Below are 24,451 nucleotides of genomic sequence, written 5' to 3' on the forward strand. Positions count from 1 at the left end.
TTTTTGTCCTTTATCAAGCCGTATTTTCACATTTGTATATCCCATTGTATCTTTGCATTTCTAATGTACGAGGGCGAGTCAAATGAAAGTGCGCCTACCCTAACCGCGCAATAATGGTTCGGTTCATTATCTGCGAGGCATGCGCGTAGGAGAACGGCATGTCTCATTTACAAAAGTGACACGCAGGTGTGAAGATAAATGTTCTTTATTGCTCTCATACACTGGGTTGAATATAGTTGCGTCACATAATGGACACTTCAAAAGTTGAACAGCTCGGTGTCGCGAAGTTTTTGACAGCTAAAGGTGTTTCCGAAACAGAAATTAATCGCTGTATGGCTGCCGTTTACGTTGAACACGGCATTTCATTGACCACTGTGAAGCGTTGGAGCAAACGGTTTAAAGGACGTTGTAAAGACATTCCAACACCGGGCCAAAGCCATCGTGCAATCACCCCCCACACAATTTCAAAGGTTCATGAGCTGCTGAAACAAGAATGGAAGATAAGCATCGATGAACTGGCAGACCGTCTGAACATCAGCCACGGTTCGGTTCACGCCTTAATTCATGAGCTTCTCGGTTATCGGCTCTTTGGTGCGCAATGGATCCCCAAGATTTCGATCCATAGCGAGAAGACGGAGAAGTTTCGCGCTGCCTTGACTCATCTGATCGGGTATCACAATGATGATGACGACTTCATGTTTGCAATTGTGATCGGGGACGAACCTTGGTGCCACTACTACAAGCCTGAAACACGACGGCAAAGCTTACAATGGAAACATTCGAATTTACCACGCCCAAAGAACGCAAAGGCCATCATTTCCGCTGGAAAGGTGTTGTTGACTTTTCTTTCGGTCGTCAGGGTCCATTACTGATAGAATTTGCTAAATCTTGAGAGGCTATCAATTGTTTCCGATATTGTGAAACGCCAGAACGACAGTGTGTCGCAATCAAGAACGAACAACGTGGAAAATTGACGAATGGGGTCATCTTGTTCCACGACAATGCCTGTCCCCACGTCGCTTATGTGGTTAATACAAAACTGGCAAAGTTCAAGTGGGAAACGCTGCAGCATCCGCCATACAGCTCAGACCTGTCACCTTGCGACTTCTACATTTTGGGGCAACCGAAAAAACAGCTCAAGGGAACCAGATACAGACTTTTTGAAGCAGCAACCCAAGGAGTTTTATAAGACGGGAATCACGCGACTCGTTGGTCAATGGGACAAATGTCTAAATTCTCATGAAGACTACTTTTAAAGGAAGTACCCCGTTGTTGGCTCACATTCATTTGACTTGCCCTCGTATATCTTGCAGAATTCCTGCTTTTTATACGTGCCCTCTGTTGCGACTGATTTCGGTGCAATTACTTACGATACACGACCGGTGACAGCTGCTTCTGCGTAATACATTAAAACAAATTACAGCGTCATTGAGATTTTTCACTGGCCATTGCATATATACAAGAATGTAAGCACGGTTCATGAATGACAAAGTTTCATTAACATATTTGTCCTCAACTTGTTCAGTTCATTGCCTTTTAATTTTTCATATCAGTGGCATGCACTGCTTTCCTGGTTTCGAACTGATATACTTCTAAAGTTCGTGTGATATTTTCTTTACTTAAATAGACAAAAATATGGAAGCATTGATATCAGTTATTTTGGGCAATATTTTTGGCACATACGAGTATATTCTTTTATGAAAAAATACATATTTTATTGTTTTGACTGTGCGTAGCGTTCAAGAATTCGTTTGCAGCATCTTTGGCAATGACAATGCAGTTATTATTCATGGATTTGATCCCTTGACAAATTGTTTAAGAGGAAGCTTTAGCTCGGGCCCAATCCGACGCGGCCTATTCAAATACTTGTAAAACGCAGAAACCCTTTTCTTAGATAATCCTGCTAATCGCTTTGATTGAAATTCGTTGCATTTGAGAAAGTTAAATCCTAGTTCTGTTGGAAACACAACTTCGATTTAGGGCCTGAATCTTGTTGAAAATATTTTGAAAAATTCGAAAGTTTGAAAATATAGAAGCACGACGTTTACAAACTAATAGCTATGCATGAATAACAGACATTGTGGTTCTGTAAACGGCGTCTATTATAACAGCCAAAGCGGACAAGTTTGCTATGTCAATTTGTATCTTACGTGAATTGGTTACGTTGTGTACAAGGGTTCTGCACAAGCCGTATTTCCACAATACTAAATTTTTTTGAGATTCATGTGTAACTTATCCATTTTGTCCGCTGTAGATGTACTATTAGATGCAATTCACAGAATTGTGATATCATTTTTCATTGTTGAGTCACGGAGTTTTAAACTTGATAGTTTCGTTTTCTGAAAATTTTCGATTTGGCCAATTTTTAATAAATAATTGACCACCGAAATAAAAAATTTGAAACCAGTAGTCACTAGAATTAAACTTTTCCTTTTAAATGCAACAACAAAATTTCTGGCTACGCCACTGGCCCCTTGTGTATATATATATATATATATATATATATATATATATATATATATATATATATATATATATATATATATATATATATATATATATATATATATACACACACATGGGGCCAGTGGCGTAGCCCCCCCCGAACAAAATTTCTGGCTACGCCACTGGTCTGTCGTCCACCTGCCGCCACTTCGATGCTGCTGACACCGTCGACCACTACGACGCAGCCATCACCACCAAAAAAAAAAATCAAATTGTGGGGTTTTACGTGCCAAAACCACTTTCTGATTATGAGGCACGCCGTAGTGGAGGGCTCCGGGAATTTCGACCACCTGGGGTTCTTTAACGTGCACCTAAATCTAAGTACACGGGTGTTTTCGCATTTCGCCCCCCATCGAAATGCGGCCGCCGTGACCGGGATTCGATCCCGCGACCTCGTGCTCAGCAGCCTAACACCATAGCCACTGAGCAACCACGGCGGGTATCACCACCACCCCCGACGCCCTATTTTAGACAGTCACAGCCACCGCCAATTATGCCGTATCGCCGCCAGCCGATCGCTGCGCCTCGGTCTTACGGCGAATCCCCTGTGGGCTACCCGTATACGAAAGACCGATTTGTGGCGCACCGCTGACCGCCGGCCGCTGTGCTTTCATTGCGGCGAAGCTGGACATGTTTATCGCGCGTGTCACTACCGCGTAGCCGGGTATCCAAGGTTTCCCAACTGCAATTACCCTGTGTTTGATGCTGCACGTACATGCGACGAAAATTCTACAAACTTTCGGCCGGAAGGTTCAGCGACGCCTCGATCATGTTCCCCTTCTCCGACTCGTTATACCCCACCGACCCGTCGCGATTTTTCCGACACCTCTAGGGGCAGGTCCCTTAGCCCGCACCGGGGAAGCTAGAACCAGCGACCTCCCCGAGTGAGGTTGCAAACCGTCTGGCTTTCCAAGAGCCCTCATCACCGACGACCGACGACTCTAAAACGCCGACGTCTCCAACCGCACACCCTGTAACCGATGCCGTCAGCGCCGATCTTGTCGTTTTCATTGACGGCCACCAAGTGGCCGCTCTCGTCGATACTGGTTTGCATTTTTCGATAATAAGTCAAAAGCTGGCCGACAGGTTGAGAAAAGTGAAGACGCCGTGGACCGGGCCCAACATCAGAACTGCCGGCGGCCAGTTGATGACGCCGATCGGAAAATGCACAGCCAGGATAGTAATCGCCGGTGAAACCTTCGTCGCCACCCTCGTCATTCTCTTTGAGTGCTGCAAGGAACTTATATTGGGTATGGATTTCTTGAGAGAGTACGGTGTAGTGATTAATGTCCGTGACCTCGTCGTCACATTTTCTACGAGCTCAGACGACGTCGACCCCGCAGAGCACCAGCGACCCCGCTTACGTATCGCCGACGACGACGTCACGCTTCCGCCGCGAAGCTGTGCCCTCGTGCCTGTAACCTGCGACAACTTGAACACCGGAACTGATGTCGCTGAACACATCGACGCACTGGTACTGAGTCAAGGCGTTTCCATCGCCAGGGCCGTAATTAACGTACACGACGGACGTGCTGAACTCCTGCTGACGAATTTTACCAGGGAACGCCGACACATTGTTAGAGGCACGGCTGTTGCTTACTTCGACGAATTTACCTCAATACAAGACTGCCTCTCAGTGGAGCACGCGACGGCCACCGTGGCCATGCCTGCCCCTGGGGTTGATATCAGACCCACCTTGTCACCCGTCGAACGTAACAGCCTTCTTGAGCTCATCGATGAGTTTAGGAGCTGCTTTTCATCTACGTCACGAGTCAGCCAGACGCCGCTCACTAAGTACCGTATTGTCACCAGAATCCTTATCGTGTGGCACCGAAAGAGCGCGAGGCGATACAAACGCAAGTGAAGACGATGCTTGAGGACGGGGTTATTCGGCCATCTAAGAGTCCTTGGGCATCGCCTGTTGTGTTGGTGAAAAAGAAGGACGGTAGCCTGCGCTTCTGCGTCGACTATCGAAAACTCAACCAGATCACAAAGAAAGACGTTTATCCGCTGCCGCGTATCGACGATTCACTGGACAGGCTACGAAACACACGTTACTTTTCGTCGATGGACTTGAAAAGCGGCTACTGGCAAATAGAAGTTGATGAGAGAGACCGTGAGAAGGCCGCTTTTGTGACGCCCGACGGACTTTATGAATTTCAGGTGCTCCCCTTCGGTTTGTGTTCTGCGCCAGCAACGTTTCCGCGACTAATGGACACGGTACTCTCAGGCCTCAAATGGCAAACCTGTCTGGTGTACCTCGTACGACGTGATTGTTTCCTCCGTCACGTTCGGAATACTTACGGGGAATTAACACGGCCTTTGAAGCAATACGCTCAGCTGGTCTAACTTTGAAACCTGAAAAGTGCCATTTCGGCTTTGAAGAACTTCAATTTCTCGGTCACGTTGTCAGTCGTGAAAATGTCCGACCTGATCCTGATAAAATCTCTGCCGTTGCTAATTTCCCAACGCCATCAGATAAAAAGGCCGTGCGATGTTTTCTGGGCCTTTGCGCCTACTACCGACGCTTTATTTCGGACTTTTCGCGCATCGCATGGCCATTAACGCATCTAACCAGAGAAGATGTGGGGTGAAGACCAGCTTCGTGTGGGGTGAAGACCAGCAACGGGCATTTCACGACCTACGGCAACGGCTGCAGACGCCTCCCGTGCTCGCACACTTTGATGACGACGCTCCTACGATTCTTCATACCGACGCTAGTAATGTCGGCCTCGGCGCAGTGCTTGTACAGCGGCAGGACGGCGCCGAAAGAGTGATTGCTTACGCCAGCAGGACGCTATCAAGAACGGAGGCAAACTACTCCACGACAGAAAAAGAGCGCCGAAAGAGTGATTGCTTACGCCAGCAGGACGCTATCAAGAACGGAGGCAAACTACTCCACGACAGAAAAAGAGTGTCTCGCACTGGTGTGGGCCGTCCTGAAATTTCGGCCATATTTGTATGGTCGGTGTTTCACCGTTGTCAGTGATCATCATGCACTTTGCTGGCTGACTAATTTAAAAGATCCAGCTGGTCGGCTAGCGCGCTGGAGTCTTCGTCTCCAAGAGTTCGACTTCACGGTTTCTTCACATTAAAGTACGGCCTCTCCGTCAACCAGAAAAGTATGTCATACCCCGCATCTTCACCACTTATGGCAAAACAACCCGCACCTACTATGTTCCTTACTACTTCAATAAAATACGAACCCTCCCGAGTATTACCGGATTAAAAGACCTTAAGAATTTCCTTCGACCTTGGCTGAACGATAATATAGAATGAGGTAATTTGCTGTTGGTCATGTTCTTAATGTTTTCATTTCGTGTACGAAAGTATGCACGGTGGATTTGCTATCATATGTTCTGCTGGTTCTTGTTTGTTTGTTCTTATGTCGCACAAGCAGTTGCTGAGTATTTTGGCTGATTTGATTTTCCCTTCTTTTCAACTATGATTTACTCACTGTTGTTTCATGTGCTTAACCTGGCTGCCCAGCTCAGCACACAAGCGGCAACGTTTATGCAGGCTGGAACACGTTGTATGAATTGAAGTGAATAAAATTATTATTATTATTATTATTATTATTATTATTATTATTACAAATCAGGGAAACGACACACTGACGCCGACTGCCTTTCTCGGTCTCCTGTTCAGACTGCAGTGCACAACGATGATGACACGGCTTTTCTAGGCGTGCTAGATACTGTCGTCGTTTCACGCCACCAACGCGAGGACGCAGAACTGGTTCCTCTTTTTGATTACTTAGAGGGAAGAACAGGCAGCGTGCCGCGGTTATTCGTGCCTTCATTCTGCTTACGCCACGACGGTCTGTATAAAAAGAACTTTTCACCTAGTGGCAGCAGCTACCTACTCGTCATTCCCGCATCTCTTCGCGACGAAGTTCTACATGCCTGTCACAACCAGCCGACCGCTGGTCACTTGGGCTACACTCGGACATTGGCAAGAATTAGGCTAAAGTACTATTGGCCGAGACTTGCGTCGATCGTGAAATGTTACACACAGACATGCCTGCTGCATCCTGTTCAGATACCGCAAGCGCCGTTCGAACAAATTGGCATGGACCTTTTAGGTCCGTTTCCACTGTCTACTGCCGGAAATAGATGGATAATCGTCGTCACGGATTATATTACGCGATACGCCGAAACAGGTGCTATCCAACGTGGAACAGCAGCCGAAGCAGCGCGATTTTTCGTCGAAGCCGTCGTCCTAAGGCATGGCGCTCCCGCAGTGGTCATAACAGCCAGAGGATCTGCGTTCACGGCTACGCTTCTGGATACCGTGTTTCGACTAAGTGGTACGACTCACCGAAAGACCACGGCTTACCATCCCCAAACCAATGGGCTGACAGAACGTCAGAATAAGACTCTGGCAGACATGATGAGTATGTACATCGACGTCGACCACAAGAACTGGGACGAGATTTTACCATATGTTACATTTGCATATAACACGGCTCGCCAAGAGACAACACGCGTGACGCCTTTCAACCTCGTTTACGGACGCGAAGTGACAACCATGTTGGACGCAATGCTGCCGCACGAGTGCGGTGATGACGAGACTGGTGCCGAGGAGTTTACGCAACGCGCAGAGGAAGCCAGGCAGCTTGCGCGTTTTTGAATCCAAGAACAACAGGAATACGATGCCCGACACTACAATCTTCGACACAGACACGTCACGTACAACGTCGGTGACCAGGTGTGGGTCTGGACCCCGATTCGTCGGCGGGGGCTGTCTGAAAAGCTCCCGCGAAGATACTTCGGCCCGTACACAGTTCTGCGCCGCATCAGCCATGTTAATTATGAAGTTGTCCCCGACAGCCATAACTGCTCCAAACGCCGGCGGCATCTGCCCGAGGTTGTGCATGTGCTTTGTATGAAGCCATAAATTTCCTCATGACCTCAACTTTGCACCCTCTGTGCACAGCCTTCGGACATTGGTGCATCGGGACGATGCCTCTTTTTTCAAAGGGGGGGCAAATGCCACATCCTATATGGTCGCCGCGGGTATGTGCCAGGCGATGAGAACGACGCTGAAGTAGCGCGCGAGTGGAAAAACAGAGACGACAACGACGTCGCGTTGACTTCTCTGATAAAGTGCTTTCATACATCCTCTACGCCGGCTTTACCGTCTTCTACTAGACTGCGACAATATATATATACATTGTAATGGGTGCACTGAACAGCTCCGAGGGTAGCGTCTCTGCGTAACCGAGGAGGCAGGTGACGCAGAACAGGAACAGCTGCTTGCCTGAACGGCTCACACTCGTGCCAAGCACTGGCGATCCGGCTGGCGCACTGGTTGCACAGCAGGCATGGAAGAGACGATCTGGCTGGCCTTGTTCTTGCGCTCTTCTTCATTACAATTACCCCCGGTGCAAAAGCGGAGCCATCCTGGCGACTTACGACGTGGAGACGAGCGGGTCATAGAATTGTTTCAGGCGGCGCACGTGAACAACATCCCGTCCACGGCGGCGCTTGTCGGATGTCGATGTAAGCGGCTCTATGACATAGTTGACCGGAGAGGTCCGTTCGACGATGCGGTATGGTCCATCATACTGCGAGAGAAGTTTTGCCGAAAGTCCAGGCGTGGTAGAAGGCACGGACAACAAGACAAAGGTGCCGGGAGAGAGAGGGCTCTTTATTAGAAGAACAGAGAATTTTGCCGGCGCGTATATAACCGCTGGCATGCTACTCTGTATAGGGATGGGGAATGGGATTAAAAGATTCCAGAAGAGAGTGGGAGAAAAAAAAGGATAAAAATAAATATGAAATGTCCGAGTGGACCTGATACTAATTTTTACACGTGACATGGCGGGTTAATTTAGGCTTTTGTATAGGAAGGATGCAATTTTTAAAGTTTTCCTATTTGACCAATTTCTGTCAGGTATTTGAACAATAAATCCAAAACCCGTCGCTGTTTTGAAGGGCCGGGCATTGGACCTAAGATGCTCGGTAATGTTAACGGTTCGTGGCGAATCATGTCCATTTGGTGTTCAAAAAATTGTCTCTCGTCGCGGTACGCGGGGCATTCTAGTAATATGTGCTCAATTGTCTCTAAGTTGCGACAGTTATCACAGTATGGGTTAGTGGTAAGTCCTATGCGGTACAGATAATTGTTCGTATATGCCACGTTCAGTCGAAGACAATGGTACAATGTCTCTAAGTGTCGAGGAAGTGGTCGTGGAATTTTCGGTTTCATTTCTGGGTCAATGTAACGTAGGAAGTTATTTTGGTGAAGCGGCAGATTCAAGATGCGGTTTTTTTCTTGATAGGCATATTTTTTTGCCATGGTTGAAGCGTCGGCTTTTGTAAAATATGTTCTTCTGAACTTGCGGTATTGGAGTCCATTTCTGGCAGCTTCGTCCGCTCTTTCATTTCCCGAAATGCCGGCATGGCCAGGTATCCACTGGAACTTTATGCAATGCCCAGCAATCTTAGCCCTGTGGTGAAGATAAGCAATGTCAAATGCTGCTGGTTGATTATTGCAACGCTTGTGCCTGTTCCATATACTTTGTAGGGCTGCTTTTGAGTCTGTGAATATCACCCATGTCTTTGGCGGCTGCTGTCGAAGTATATACACAAGGGCCTCCTTAATGCCATATAGCTCCGCTGAGGTAGATGATGTCGCTCGCTCAAGACGAAACGAGAAGCGTTGTCCTGTAGAGGGAACAAAATGTCCGCATGATGAACGATGTGGAGTTGTAGAGCCATCTGTGAAAATGTGCGTTGCGGCTGCGTATTCTTTGTGCATATATTCTAAAGCTATCTGATAAGTCGCTGCTTGAGGCATTTTCTTTTTCGCACTGATTCCAGGTATGTATGCACGATTTCCAGTGGGGGCAGTGTCCATGGTGAAATGTTTCGCAGCATAATTTGTGACGCCTGAGCAGGAATCGAAATAGATATGCTTCCGACGGCCTGCCCAAAGCTAGATGTAGCACGGGTTCTGGAAATATCCTTTAAAAAGTGAGTCTTCGTATGAATGACGTGGCGGAGGTGTATCCGAAGTGTCTCCTGCGAACATAGCACTTCCAGAGGCAGGCATCCAGCTTTTGCTACAGTCCCTGAGCGGGACGACCCCTTCGGAAGGCCAAGACATACGCGAAGGCAGTTGTTTCGTGCTGCCTCGAGTTTTCTCTTGCTTGTGGGAGATATTTTGTGCAGGATGGGGAGGTAATATCGGAGTGTTCCATCGACGTAGGCCTTATGGAGGAGCACCATTGATCGACAGGTGCTGCCCCACTGTGATCCGGCTAGAAATCGGAATACGTGCGACGCCGAGGAAATCTTCTCACTCAGTTTTTTCACTTGGGGCGACCATGTGAGGTTCCTGTCGATCGTCACTCCAAGAAACCTTTGCGTCTTGACGTATGGAAGGGCGCGACCACCCAACACTAGTGGGTATTTTTCCATACACCTCCGCGTGAAAGCCATGGCAACGCTTTTGTCGGGGGACAATTTCAGAGCCCTTGGATTTAGGTAGGCCGATATATTTGCTAGCGCTCTCTGGATGCGTTGTTGGGTGGTACTGCGGGAACGCGCCGCACTCCAAATGCAGATGTCGTCCGCATACAGTGTGATTTTGACGCCAGTGGGCAGGTTTCTTTTCAGATGGATGAGGACTAAATAAATGAGGTGCCGGGAGCGAAGTTCGGATTCGTAGCGTCGCCATCACGATTGGCTTTTTGTCGTTGTTGGTCAGCAGAGGTGAACTTTCGGGCTAATTGACGGCATTCCTCGGCGTATGGGGCGATGGCTGAAACGGGAGCACATTCTGACGCGTCTGGTGTATAAGGCAAAACCATATCGATGATATGGGAAGGATCGCGGCCGTAGAGAAGAAAGTATGGAGAAAATCCTGTGGTACTTTGTGTAGCCGTATTATATGCGTACGTGACAAATGGGAGGGTGATGTCCCAGTTTGTATGCTCCGATGAAACGTACATGGCGAGCATATCCCCAAGGGTGCGATTGAAACGCTCTGTAAGTCCGTTGGTTTGAGGATGGTATGCCGTGGTGGTCCGGTGAACTATGCGGCATTGAGCAAGCAGAGCTTCAACCACATGCGACAGAAACACACGGCCTCTATCACTCAGTGGGCCATGACGAAGAATGAAACGATGGAGCAGAAACGATGCAACGTCACTGGCGGTCGCTGCAGGTAGAGCAGCGGTTTCGGCATAGCGTGTAAGGTGATCAACTGCGACAATAATCCATCGTTTTCCAGCGGGTGTTAGTGGTAGCGGCCCGTAGAGGTCAATTCCCACACGGTCGAAGGCACGAGCAGGGCACGGAAGCGGCTGTAATAATCCGTGGGCCGGATGAGGCGGAGATTTGCGGCGTTGGCATTGCAGGCACGAGCGGACAAACTTTTGGACAAAGTAAACATTCCTCGCCAGTAGTAACGCTGCCGCAGGCGCTCATACGTCTTCAAAACGCCTGCGTGTGCACATTGTGGGTCAGTATGGAAAGACGCGCACATGTCGGAACGCAAAGTCCTGGGATAACCATGCAGGAGCCACTTGCGACCATCGGGCTGGTAGTTCCGTCGATACAAGAGTTTATCCCCGACAGCAAAATGGACAGCCTGGCGACGCAGGGAGCGGGAGATGGGAGATGGAGGCGAGCCAGAAAGGAGATCCAAAAGAGAGGCCACCCAAGGATCCTTGCGCTGTTCTGATGCGAAGGTGTCGATGTCGACCGAGGATACCGCCTTAATGGTGGAGAGGGAGGCCGTGTCGGTTGGCAGCGGAGAGCGGGACAGAGCGTCAGCGTCAGTGTGCTTGCGACCTGAGCGGTATATGACGTGTATGTCGTATTCTTGAATGCGCAGAGCCCAGCGCGCAAGGCGTCCAGACGGGTCTTTTAAATAGGATAACCAACAAAGGGCGTGATGGTCAGTAACCACATTGAAAGACCTGCCGTATAAATAGGTGCGAAACTTTCCGAGTGCCCAAACGATGGCCAGGCATTCTTTTTCTGTGACGCTGTAATTGCGTTCCGCTTTGGTCAGCGCACGACTGGCGTAAGCAACGACGTACTCGGAGTAGCTAGACTTGCGCTGCGCAAGGACAGCGCCAAGGCCAATACCACTGGCATCGGTACGCACTTCAGTTGGGGCGGTGGGGTCGTAGTGTCGCAGTATAGGCGGAGACGTCAGGAGACGGCGTAAGGTCACGAACGCGGTGTCGTATGCAGGAGACCAGGAGGATAGGTCGTTGGCGCCACTTAAGAGTTGTGTCAGAGGTGATATTATCGATGCAAAATTGCGAACAAAGCGCCTGAAGTAAGAACAGAGGCCGATGAAGGCGCGGAGTTCTCTGAGTGTCTTAGGTTTCGGAAATTCTGCCACGGTGCGAAGTTTTGATGGGTCGGGGCAAATGCCGTCTTGTGATACGACGTGACCTATAGAATCATGAGCTTGCACGCGGTGAACTGGCACATTTTCAGGTTCAGTTGCAGGCCTGCGTTGGTCAGGGACGTCAACACTTGCCTAAGGCGAAGAAGATGCGTGCTGAAATCAGGGGAGAACACAACGATGTCGTCGAGGTAGCACAAACACGTGCTCCATTTTAGGCGGCGCACGATATTGTCCATCATTCGTTCAAAGGTTGTAGGCGCATTGCATAGGCCAAATGGCATCACATTAAATTCGTATAAACCATCTGGCGTAATGAATGCAGTTTTAGGACGATCAACTGCTGACATCGGGACCTGCCAGTAACCGAGCGTAAATCCCACGAAGAGAAGAATTTAGCGCCTTGCAAGCTGTCCAGAGCGTCGACAATGCGCGGTAGAGGGTAGACGTCTTTGCGTGTTATCTTATTGAGACGGCGATAATCGACGCAGAACCGAATGGAACCATCTTTTTTTGTGACGGGAACCACCGGTGATGCCCACGGGCTATTGGAAGGTCGAATGATGCTGCGCTGAAGCATGTCGTCCACGTGCTCACTGATCACCTGACGCTCCTTGGCGGATACGCGGTACGGGCGCAGCCGCAATGGCGCGTTGGAGCCAGAGTCAATGTGGTGGCTGACGGTTGACGAGCGACCCAGAGTAGGCTGAGCGACATCAAAAGAAGAGCGGAACTGGGCAAGCAGGTGAAAAAGCTGGGAACGCTGCTCTGAGGTAAGGTCATCGGCAATGAAAGGTGTGAATAAGTCAGGTGATGGCGGAGCAGAAGTGGAAAGTGCACAGAAGTCGGTGAGCTCTGCATACGAAGCATCCGGCACGTCGGTTATAAACATGTCATCAGTAGGCTGAACATGGCCAAGTGCTTCGTCGCGAAGAGCCATCAGGGCTGTATGAAGCGGATTGCAGACAACGATGGCGCTGAAACCGGCTGAAATGTCAAGCGCTGCGAAAGGCAGGGGAACGTCCTTGCGGGTCATGAAGAGTTCTGAAGGAGTGAAGAGGACAGCGTCTTCAGAGACAGCGCCACAGAAGACGGGAACAACGGCAGACGAATACGGCGGTATGGTGATGCCTTCTCGAAGAACTAGCTTAGCGGGAAGAGAAGTGGCGCCGACGAGGGGCACGTCACACAGAGGCGATAATTCGACTTCAGCACGTGCACAATTGATGACGGCGTTATGTCGCGAAAGATAGCCCCACCCAAGTATCACGTCGTGAGAACAGGACTGGAGAACCACAAACTCCACAATATAGAGAACGCCCTGAATAACAACTCTAGCTGTGTATGCTGCTGAAGGCTGAACTGGCTGGGCGCTTGCTGTGCGAAGAGAAAACCTAGAAAGTGGCGTCGTAACTTCTTGTAAAGCGCGAGAGAGGCGTTCGTTTAGGACAGACACGGCTGCTCCAGTATCAATTAGCGCAACGGTAGGGACGCCGTCAACAGTGAGATCGACAACGTTCGAAGGCGACAATGGAGGACTTGTACAGATCGATGGCAACGCAGTTCTTGCCTCCTGAACTGCGGCGCTTAGTTTTCCTCTTGCGTGGGTGAAGGGCGCCGACGCACGGGGGACAACGAGCGGCGACGCGGGGAAGGCGAACGACGTGTAAGGACCGGACGCTCGGCTGGTGGCCTGTTCGACTGCCGACTAAAATAAGTGTCGTGGAAAGGCTGGACGTTGGCGTAGGGAGGCGACTGCACAAACTCATCAGAGTGCAGCATGTGGCGGCGGCAGAGTCGTGCAACGTGGTCGGGAATACCGCAGGCATAACATATGGGCCTGTTTTCTTGCGTGCGCCAAGGATTAGTAAAGGCAGGAGCAGGTCGATGAACGGGACTGTGAACGGGTGGTGGCGGCCGAGGATGTAGCGCAACGAGTGGTTGACGAGGGGGCTGCGCGGCGACGGATGCGTAAGTAAGTGGCGCGGCGGCAGGGTACGGCTAATGCAGCATTGGTAGAGCCTCAGCAACTTGGTCTTCAATAACCCGCCGGAGCGTAGGAGCGAGCTGTGTAGGAGGCTGTTGCGGCAGCGGCTGCTGTAGCTCAGCGAAAGGTAGCAGAGAAAGCTGACGTGCAACTTCCTCCCGCACGAAAGCTTGGATTTGTGTGAGCAAGGAGGAACGATCACAGAAGGCTGTCATGGAAGAGAGGACCTCGTCAGCCACTGAGGGGCGCCTAGTCAACTCGCGCTGCCTCCTCAACATGTCGTAGCTTTGGCACAAGTTTATGAGCTCTGCTACGGTGCGCGGGCTCTTGGCGATCAACATTTGGAAAATATCATCAGCGATGCCCTTCAAAATGTGCTTCAATTTGTCATTTTCGGGCATAGACGCATCCACACGTTTTCATAGGTCGAGAACCTCTTCAATATAACAGGTGAATGTTTCACCGGGTTGTTGCGCTCGCTCTCGTAACCGCTGCTCGGCGCGCAACTTGTGGATGGCAGGGCGACCGAAAACTGCAGTGAAACTGGTCTTGAACGCGGACCAGGACTGAAAGTCGGCTTCGTGATTTTTAAACCCCAGGTGAGGCACTCACGCAAGGTAGAAGATGACGGCATTTAACTTGGCGGTATCGTCCCATCGATTGTGCAAGCTCACCCGTTCGTACGTGACCAACCAGTCATTGACGTCCTGTTCATCCGTACCGCTGAAAGCCGCTGGATGGCGTTGTGGGACAGCACCAGAGGAGGCAACGGGGGGTGGCGGCGGCGTCGGCTGGGGAGAGTCAGGCATGACGGGAGGCAGAGTCCGAGACCGGAGTTCCAGGGTGTAGATGTTCTTGAGTACCCCGCACCTTCCACCAATTGTAATGGGCACACTGAACAGTTCCGAGGGTGACGTCTCTGCGTAACCGAGGAGGCAGGTGACGCAGAATATACATGGAAGCGACCACTTATTTGATTCAGATGGTTGTGCAACAGCTTTTGATTTTGCAGCGGCGAGACTAAAGTCCGGCCGTTGAATGCCTGTATCCACACCACGTTCAGACAGCAAAGACTTCTTTCGAACTCTATCTCCATTTTTGTTAAACAACCACCTATTCTTCATGATTGGCGATTTTAACTGTACGCTCCACCCCATGCGCGACCTGAGAGGGGCCGGGCAAAACGCTTCCGATGCACGTAAAATACTTCCACTCAGGCAAACAGCAAAACGTTTCCAATACCGGGTCGTAGCCGTAGCACCCACTCTCATGTCGTCGTCTTCGACAGGAAATCTGAGCCCCTGTGATTTCATTTTGGAGGTCTTCAGCCATAGACAACCGAGCTTTACAGCAAAGCTGTGAAGGGCTAGTTCGCCCAGGACCGTGTCCGTGTGTAGACACAAAACTCGCCATACGTAGGCCGATCTCGAAGATAGTGCAATGCCATTCCGACCCGGGGCGGAGGTGCAGTTCGCCAATAAAGGGCCCACATACACAGCTTCGCTGGTAATCCTTCACAGAGTGGAAGGGCACTGAGTTTCCTTTTCTTCCCCTGTGAGCAATTCAAGCACGAATTTCACTGCAAGTCACCTCATCTGCAATTCCTCAGTCGAAATTCGTTAGCATGCACCCTAACTAATGCCGGTGTTCTTTGATTACTCGTCAATTGTCATTCCACGATCTGGTTCATCGTCTCACGAATCAAAGCGACATTTTCCTCTGCCAGACTGGTTGAAGGGCGACCTGAACGAGGTTTATCTTCAATGCTCGTTCTTCTATCCTTAAATGGACGTTATCAGTCGCACAATTTCGTACGGCTCAGGCTTGTTCTTTGAACGCTTCTCGAAGCATTGCTTGAACGTCCGCGAACGTTTTCCCTAAAAAACTAAATATGAAGAAGACGAACTGCTCCTTACGATAGCACATGATGGTTTCGAAGACGTGCCGTGTCGTGTTTTTTTTTTTCAAAACAAAGTGATGTGCCGAATGACTTGCGACTGCGATTACTTCCGTCAAGGCGCTGATAGCACGGCGCTATCGCTAGTTAGGCTTAGAGGCGGGACATAGAAGTACGCCTATGAGAGGCGTGAAAACAATAACTCGGTTTCTTTAGGGTCGTCTCCCCCCTCCCTCTCGTACTAGAATATTAGCCATAGTCAGATGGGCAGTATAACTTGCACGACAAACATTCGCTCACTAGCTGTCAGGCGCCTAAAGATACACGGTGAGGTTTCACTCGATGACCTCGAGCACCCTCGGTCACAGCGCCGGCTTGATGCGGAGCGCGGGAAGAGCACATGCTTGTCCCAAAGCAAACGTTCCATGCTGCTCTATTTACTACTGCATTGTGTCGCGTATCCTGAACTCACATAAGTTTACCTTCATCACTAGGCGCTCAGTGGCGCTCTTTGGTCATTAAGCCCACACCACAAGTACGGTTGCGGACGCGCTCAAGCTCGCGTCTACGCGCCTAGTGCCTGTCGCGCCTCGCGAAGAATGGCGGTTTACACCGTTTGCATCTAAAGACGCGCGACAGCGCACGCTCGCTGGGTTCACTCATAGACGCCTTGGCAGACGCCGCTTCGTACTTGAACGTATCTATGAATGTAACTGTTGTATCTTTATAGCTGCTGCATCGACCCAAAAAAGGAAAGAAGAAGCACTTTCTTGCGTGGTATAAATATGCTTCACTTACAGTTGAATGTACCGTGCCGTAGGTGCGCAACCAGGCGCGCCGACGCGAGGCAGCCTAAACGCGCGACATGACGCGCGATAACAGAGAGTAGGAGCTGGTGCCCGAGATCACGCTGCGTTTAACGGGTACGAGTATTGAGAGGCTATACTAAAGTTGGGCGAGTTGATATACATTCATAATGGGAACAGCGCGAACAAGACGACGACGGAGGGAAAGGACACAGGACGAGCGCTGACTCACAATTACGTTTACTGAGACACACATCAGGTATATAAGCGACAAGCGATCACATGGTCAATCGAGGAACGCACAACCGGGCTACGTGTATACAGGGCATCTGTTACCGTATCGATCCCTGAGAAATTGGTTAAATGGGTAAAAGAACTGGCTGCGGCTTAGCTAAGGTTAAGCCCAGGATGCGAAGCATACTAGCCTTTATTTTAACGCGACAGCGTTAAGGAGCTCGTGTCGCAGAAAAGTCGGCGTCGGCTCAGGCGTGCGGCGCTTGCTCGGGCGCACATTTCGTTGTCGCGCCGAACGCTGCGTTGCTCGACGCTCACCGCGTCCGATGCGGGGCTCCAAACATCGCACGCCTCTCTGCGCTGTACAGCAGGAGGCTGCTGCCAGGATCGAGGACGACCTGGGAGGAATGACGCACTTGTACGCCGATGGCTCCGTCCTCAGCGACGGCTCGGCGGCTGCCGCCTGTGTTGCTCCCGCACTTGGAATCACGAGGCAGTGCCGGCTCTACTACCGGGCTTCCTCTACCACGGCGGAGCTAGCGGGACTTCACCTCGCTGCGGACATCCTCGAGGAGTCGCCGCACATCACCAGCGCGGCGATTCTCTGTGACTCGAGGGCCGCGCTGCAGCAGCTGCTACTCGACGAGCGCGCGCCGCCTCTTGCACAGCGCCTTGCCGTCCGTCTGCACGCACTGCAGGGGCGATGCAACCTACGCCTGCAGTGGATCCCCTCGCACGCCGGAGTCGCGGGCAACGAGACGGCGGACCAGCTGGCCAAGCGCGCACACGACTCGTCGACCGCGCTGACAGACAGGGTGAGCTCGCTGGACACAGCGCGACTTCACTTCAGACGGGAGCTCGCGCTCCGCCATCCCGACGACCGAGTTGCGCGGGGGCGCCCACCGCACCATCTCCCGCAGACCGGATTCACTAGGCGCGAGCGCGCCTTCCTCCTCGCCCTTCGGACCGGTTCTGTGTGGCCCGCCGAGCGGCGGCATCGACTGCGTGGAGCCCCCTCTCCCCTTTGCGGCGACTGCGGCGCGATCGAGACACTCCAGCACCTGCTATGTGAGTGCCCCAACTTTTCGCTCGCGCGCGCGTCCCTTGCCCGTGTTTACCGTGGGCACGGCCTGCCGTGCGACACCGTGACTGAACTCCTGCACCCCTCGGGCTGCCCTTCACGACACAGGACACTTCTACGTGCGTTCCTGACCTTCGCCGAGACTGTCGGCCTCGCCGACCGCCTTTAGCTCCAACACATTTCCGCGGCGTGCTGCTGTTTCCGGTGCTCTTTCTCTCCCCCTACTTTCATTCCCTACCCCCTGTGCAGCGCGGTTGAGGTGTCCTCTGCTGAGAGACAGTTACTGCGCTGCACTTTACCCCAACCTTTCCTTCCCTTCTTCAAGAATCTCCTTCTCCAACGAGCAGCTCTGTCTCCAGGAGGCATCTCACCTCGTGAGTGTCTAGCAGAGGCAAGCGCAGCTGCTTATATACCGCCGCGACGTCGCGAGCGACGGCGCGAGTTGGAGCCCCGTTTCTCCTTTGTCGTGACGTCACGGTGTCACGTGGTATTGAAGGCGACACCGCCGCGCCTGAGGAGCTGGGTTGAGCTCTAGTAATATGCTTCGCATAAAAACCCGAAGAGGCAGGACGCCGAAGGCAATAGCAGGAAGAAGAACGTGCTAGTTGAACCCTATGCACGTCGCCTATCTCATGACGTGAAGAACGTTGCAGGTCGTTATGGGGTGCAGGTTGTCTTTTCGGTTCCTGGAAAGTTAAGTGCCATTTGTCCAACGGCCGAAAGGCGAGAAAGTGGAGCAGAACGTAATCCTAACGTAAGGTGCAAAGTGAAACATGTTAACAAGTATGTAGGCTGCAATACCAATGTGGTATACTCTTTCCCGCTCAAGTGTGGGCGAGTGTACATAGGCAAACCGGCCGGTGCGTAAATGTAAGACTTAGAGAGCATGAATTGTCCTTAGACAAGCATGATTATGCGAATGTCTCTGCCCATTGCCGGCGATGTAAGTGTAAGCCTCTGCTCAAAGAGACAACAATTTTGTTTAAACGTACTGACGCATCCACCAGATTAGTCGTGGAAGCAGCCCACATTGTGCGAAAGGGCACGTGGTGCATTAGTTCAGTTCAGTTTATTGTCCTTAAAGACCCCCGGAGGGGGTATTACATAAGGGGTGGGTTTAACATAAGTTCCACATTTGGCACACTTCATAAGTTATATTCAGAGTGATCAATCACACGCTGTAGGAATGAAGACAGACAAGTGATGCTAACAATGTCAGCAGGAAGGCCGCTCCAGTCTTTAGCTGCTCGAGGAATGAACGAGGCGGAAAAATGAGTGGTTCGGGCACGCAGGCGTGCGACTTGCTGCGGATGACTGGTGCAGTGAGAGATGCGTGCCGCAGGAACGAAGAACTTGTGATAGAACTTGTGATAGAGCTCAAGACTAGCAATGCGTCGGCGATTAGATAGTAATGTTAGTCCGGATTGTGTTTTAAGTGCGGAAATACTGACATCATATGAATATTGTGAGTGAATGAACCTAGTAGCGCGGTTCTGAACAGATTCAAGTGAGGTGATATGATATGTTTGGTGCGGGCTCCAGATGGCAGATGCATATTCAAGTTTTGCCCGAACAAGAGACTTGTAGGCAAGCAGTTTTACGTTTTGAGGTGCCTGGCGGAGATTACGTTTTAAAAAACCTAGTGTTTTATTAGCAGATGATATGATGTTAGAAATATGTTTATGCCAAGACAGATCATTGCATACAATGACACCTAAGTATTTATAGGACTCTGCTAGTTCGAGAGGCATGCTCCTAATTTGGTAGGGGATTACCAGGGAATTACTGCTACGAGTGAAAGACATAACATTACATTTTTGTACACTAAATTTCATTAACCAATCGTCACACCATGTTAGTATGTTGGTGAGGACTTTCTGCAGGGCTGTTTGATTGCTGGTGTTACGTACAGTTCGATAAATGACACAATCATCGGCGAACATTCGGATATTACATGACACATGTGAAGGTAAGTCATTAATATATATTAAAAATAATAGAGGGCCAAGAACCGATCCTTGAGGGACGTACGCCCGATGTTACTGGCACAGGGATAGACAGACAGACAGACAGACAGACAGACAGACAGACAGACAGACAGACAGACAGACAAAGAACTTTAATTACACGGTCCTGAGAAGCTTTGCCCTAGGGCAAAGCTGCAGGCCGCTCCCACGTGGGGACGGGTAGGCCGAGCCTAACCGCCGCATCGTGGGCTCTCTGGACAGCCCAGATTTGACGTGAAAGGTCTGAGCTCTGGATGGCAGAACTCCATTCTTCTTCTGTGATGCGATTGGGTCCCTGTAACGAGGGGCATCGCCAGAGCATGTGTGCGAGATTGCTAACAGCCCCGCAGTCGGGGCAAGTAGATAGATAGGTGATTATTTATAATGACAGATTGGGAGCGGTTGCTAAGAAATTCAATGATCCAATTCAAAACATCAGGATGCAAATTAAGTCTTGTAAGTTTCAATATTACACGTTGATGAGGAACTTTATCGAAGGCCTTAGAGAAATCCAGGAAAATTGCGTCAGTCTGTATGTTACTGTCAAGGTTAGTGTGAACATCATGCAGGAAAATGGCCAGCTGTGTTTCACAGGAGAAACCTTTGCGGCATCCGTGCTGGGCGGGATTGAAAAAGTGATTCAAGTCAAGAAAATTCATGATAAGAGAGTAGATGACATGTTCCATGATTTTGCAGGGGACGCTTGTTAGGGAGATGGGGCGGTAGTTAAGAGGCGAGTTTGTGTTACCTGATTTGTGAACTGGAGCGACCTTCCCAATTTTCCAGTCATCTGGAATGAAACCTGAAGAAAGAGACTGGGCAAATATCAAGGACAAATAGGCTGCAGAAATAAACTTAGTGCTTTTTAAAATTTTTGGGTTAATCTCGTCTAAGCCGGAAGATGATGAACACTTGATTTTGTCAATGATCGCATAAATACCGTCTGCATTGAAAGCAATGGCTGGCATTGACGAGTTTATACTAAGCGATGACGAAATGGGGGACGCATTAGATTCGTTAGTGAACACAGAAGCAAAGGCCGAATTGAACACACCAGCGCAATCGGAATCATTAATAATTTCGTTCGATTTGTTAGTTATCTTAATAGTGCGCGTTTCGCTATCGTTTATACCTCTCCAAAATTGCCTAGGGTTATTGATTATAGGTTTGGTAGATTATTGTGATAAAAGGAGCGTTTAGCGTGACGCAGTGCGTCGACGTAGCTCTGTTCGGCTTCACAATATTTATCCCATGCGCATGGGCGTCCTCTCTGTTTGGCGGCGCGATACAGACGCTTCTTTTTGTTTTCTAGGCGTTTTAAGGCCTTTGTGAACCATGGTTTTTGCTGATAAGAACGAAAGGTGACTTTAGGAATGAATTTATTTGCAAGATCACTTAGTTTGTTTTTGAAGCGCGTCCAATTGCTGTGAACGGAATGGTCTTGAAAAGTTGATTTGAATACAGGAAAGAATGTATTCATAGCTTCAGTTATAGCTCCGTAATTTCCTTTGTCGTATAGACATATTGTTTTCTTAAAGGTATCCCGTGTCAACAAATTGAACGAAAAAGTGGCATGGATTACTTTGTGATCACTGATCTCAGGTAAATAAGACACCAATTCACGCTTTGGGAGGAAACTGCGCACGTTCGTGTGTGTTAAAGAAAGCGAAGCGCTATCTCTGGAGCAAGTCAGTGTTATGTTATTTTTCTGTTTAGGGTGATGCAGCTGCTATGCCAACTCTTTGACACTACTCGAGGCGGCATCAAAGGTGTATCTTCTTGAACCGATGAACAAAGTCTTAAAGCGCAGTGAAAACGGAACGCCTCTACCTTTTGCGAAAGCAACGAGATGTTTTCGGGAATTTCGTACTGATCGCGAAAAGTCCTCGCTAATACTGTAGTCAGTGCCCTTAAGCTTTCGGCCACTCGAAAGGATGTTAACTTTGGTTTTATGGAAAGTAAATTTTGCTATGAGGGGGCGAGAGTGATTGGGGGAGTGACGGCCGATGCGATGTGCACGTTCTATTTCTTTTGGGTCGATGGTTAGTTGTAACCTATCGCGGCAAAGTTTCACAATCAACCTTTCGGAGTCGGCAGTGGTTTCCGAGCTGGAAGGGTCAGGAATGCCGTAAAAAATTAGGTTGTCCCGCCGTAAGCGATTTTCAGCATCGTCAATACGTGCTTCGAGCTCGGAAATGCGAAAAATAGCCTGTTCAGTCGTGGTGCGCATTGCATCCACTTCGTTTCGAATGGGCAAAAGCGTCTGGTAGTGACTCTCAAGATCATTCACTCGTTTGCTTAGATCAGTAATTGCTTTATCGGTAGAAGTAAGTTGCGACTTAACACTTAGTCAGCCTTCGATCGCGCTTTCTCAGCAGCAATTAACGTACCTAGATAGCTCGATACGGTAACAGATGCCCTGTATACAAGTGGCCCGGTTTTGCGTTCCTCGATCGACCATGTGATCGCTTGTGTCGCTTATATACCTGATGTGTGTTTCAGTAAACGCAGTTGTCTCCGTGGCTTGCTTGGCGATCTCCTTTAACGTGCCAGCAGGCGAACTGAAGTAGAAACACATAGTCTAATCGAATGGCATTTGCAATTCAGATCGTATTCGACTTCAGAATTCACTATTAAGAATTCTTGAATAGCCGTTTGCGTTCGAATGTAAGGAACAGCACTGTTTAAGCCTCGAAGGTGAGGGGCCGATGCAAGTGAGGACTCTTATTCCGAATTATTGTGCCGCTGGAGAGTCGTAGCTGCTGCGCCGAGGCGTACCAGTTCCTGAGAGAATTAAAGCACGGGTGCTAATCGGTTCTGCTGAACAAGTTCCTAGCTGTCATTCAATATGAACACCCCCTTTTCAGACAGCCTGTAAATCTGGAAACTTGATTCAGGCAAGGAAAACATGTTTTTGACAGTCTCACATGTCTGCAAGACTGCGGCCCATTAAAACTGAGTGCGTCATGTGGTACCACACTTATCTTCTTCAGCGAACACACTGCAGCTGATCTAGAAATATCTCCACGTGTATATGAGGCATGCCATTCCTTTAATTGCTCCATTATTGCCTTATAATTGTACACCGGATAACTGAAAGCAGTCGTTCATAATAAAGAAGCTGCTTAGTTGAGCGGACGTACAGTAGGGAACGACATTACATTTAGGTATGAAATATAAGGTAAGCGTAACATACTTTTCTCGGAAATCAGACTCGAGAATAATTTATTTAGTTTACACCTCTAGAAAAAAGCCGTAGGACGCAGCTGCGTTTTTACTCTTGTTTTTTGTTATAAAACAAATTTTGGCGTTTTACGTCTGGCGATGTGCTTCAGGCACCTTGTCCAGTTCTCACCACCTGGGGTTCTTTAACGTGCACCTAAACCGAATTACACGAGTGCTTTTCCATTTAGTTCCCATCGAATTCTGCGACCTGGTTTGGACCCGTGAGCTCGAGTTTAGCGGCGCAACGCCATATCCACTCAACAGCGAAACTGTTAAGCGCTGCTTTCCCCACTAACGCGTCCGCGTGTAGAAAAACATCCCGAAGATAGTGCTGCAATGCCAATGCCTCGCCGGAGGTTACGCAGGCGTTAAGCACTCCCCTTACGTGGGGCGATCACGAAGATAGTACAATGCCGGGCCGAACCGCGGCGGAGGTGTAGTTCGCCATTAAGGCGCCAACATACACAGCTTCGCTGGTCATGCTTCTTCACAGAGTGGAAGGGCACTGAGTTTTGTCGTTGCTGTTGAGCATGGCCTGGACGAAAAATTTCACACGGCTTATGGTCAAATATTAGCACATATAATCGCTACCTAACGCTGTTCTCGGCGCCCCAGTGCCGACCGCAATAAAAAAACCATGCCGATTACTCCGTGTTCTGTTACGCGAGGAAGACGGAAACATGAATGGTATGTTGCACTGCAGTTTTTTTTTCTTCTTCTGTGAGAGTGCTTCCCGTAAATATGAGTACAGGGCGCCGGATGGGGCCGATATGTCTTATTTGTCTGAAGCGGCAAGCAGGCCATTTACATATGTTTCTTTTCCTTCCGCACTTCGCAAGACCAACTGATGAAAAACTACATGCGCAAAAATACACACGAGGGATGCATACTGCTTGAAGAACCAGAAAAATGTTTTTTCTCCAGAGGGAACCGTACACAATGCCATAGTAGAATGAAAGCCAGCACTGCGGCCGCAATGCACGCGCAGTCACAGAGCGGCATTAAAAGCCGATAAAATGAAATAAAGCAGAGAAAAAAAAAGACATCTATTCTGAGGGCATAAATACACTCTTATGCTATCTTCGGCTGGTCGTTTCTGAGCGCTCTAGAGCGCTCTCGCGAGCGGCGTTGTCTTCGGCTGGTTGAAAGAGGGAGCGCGCCCTGCGTTCGGCTGGTTCTTCTCGATTGCTCTCTTCCGTCTTTGAGCGCTCTGAGGCGCTCCTAGTCCTGTCGTCGGAGCAGTCATCGAGATTGAAACGTCATCGCAGCGCCGCGTCGCTGCTGTTGGCGACGGCCCACCGTAACCTTAGCAACCTAGGCCACTGCATGCTGGCGTCT

Source organism: Dermacentor albipictus, chromosome 9 (genome assembly GCF_038994185.2).
Source record: "Dermacentor albipictus isolate Rhodes 1998 colony chromosome 9, USDA_Dalb.pri_finalv2, whole genome shotgun sequence".
In the NCBI taxonomy this organism is placed as follows: Eukaryota; Metazoa; Arthropoda; class Arachnida; order Ixodida; family Ixodidae; genus Dermacentor; species Dermacentor albipictus.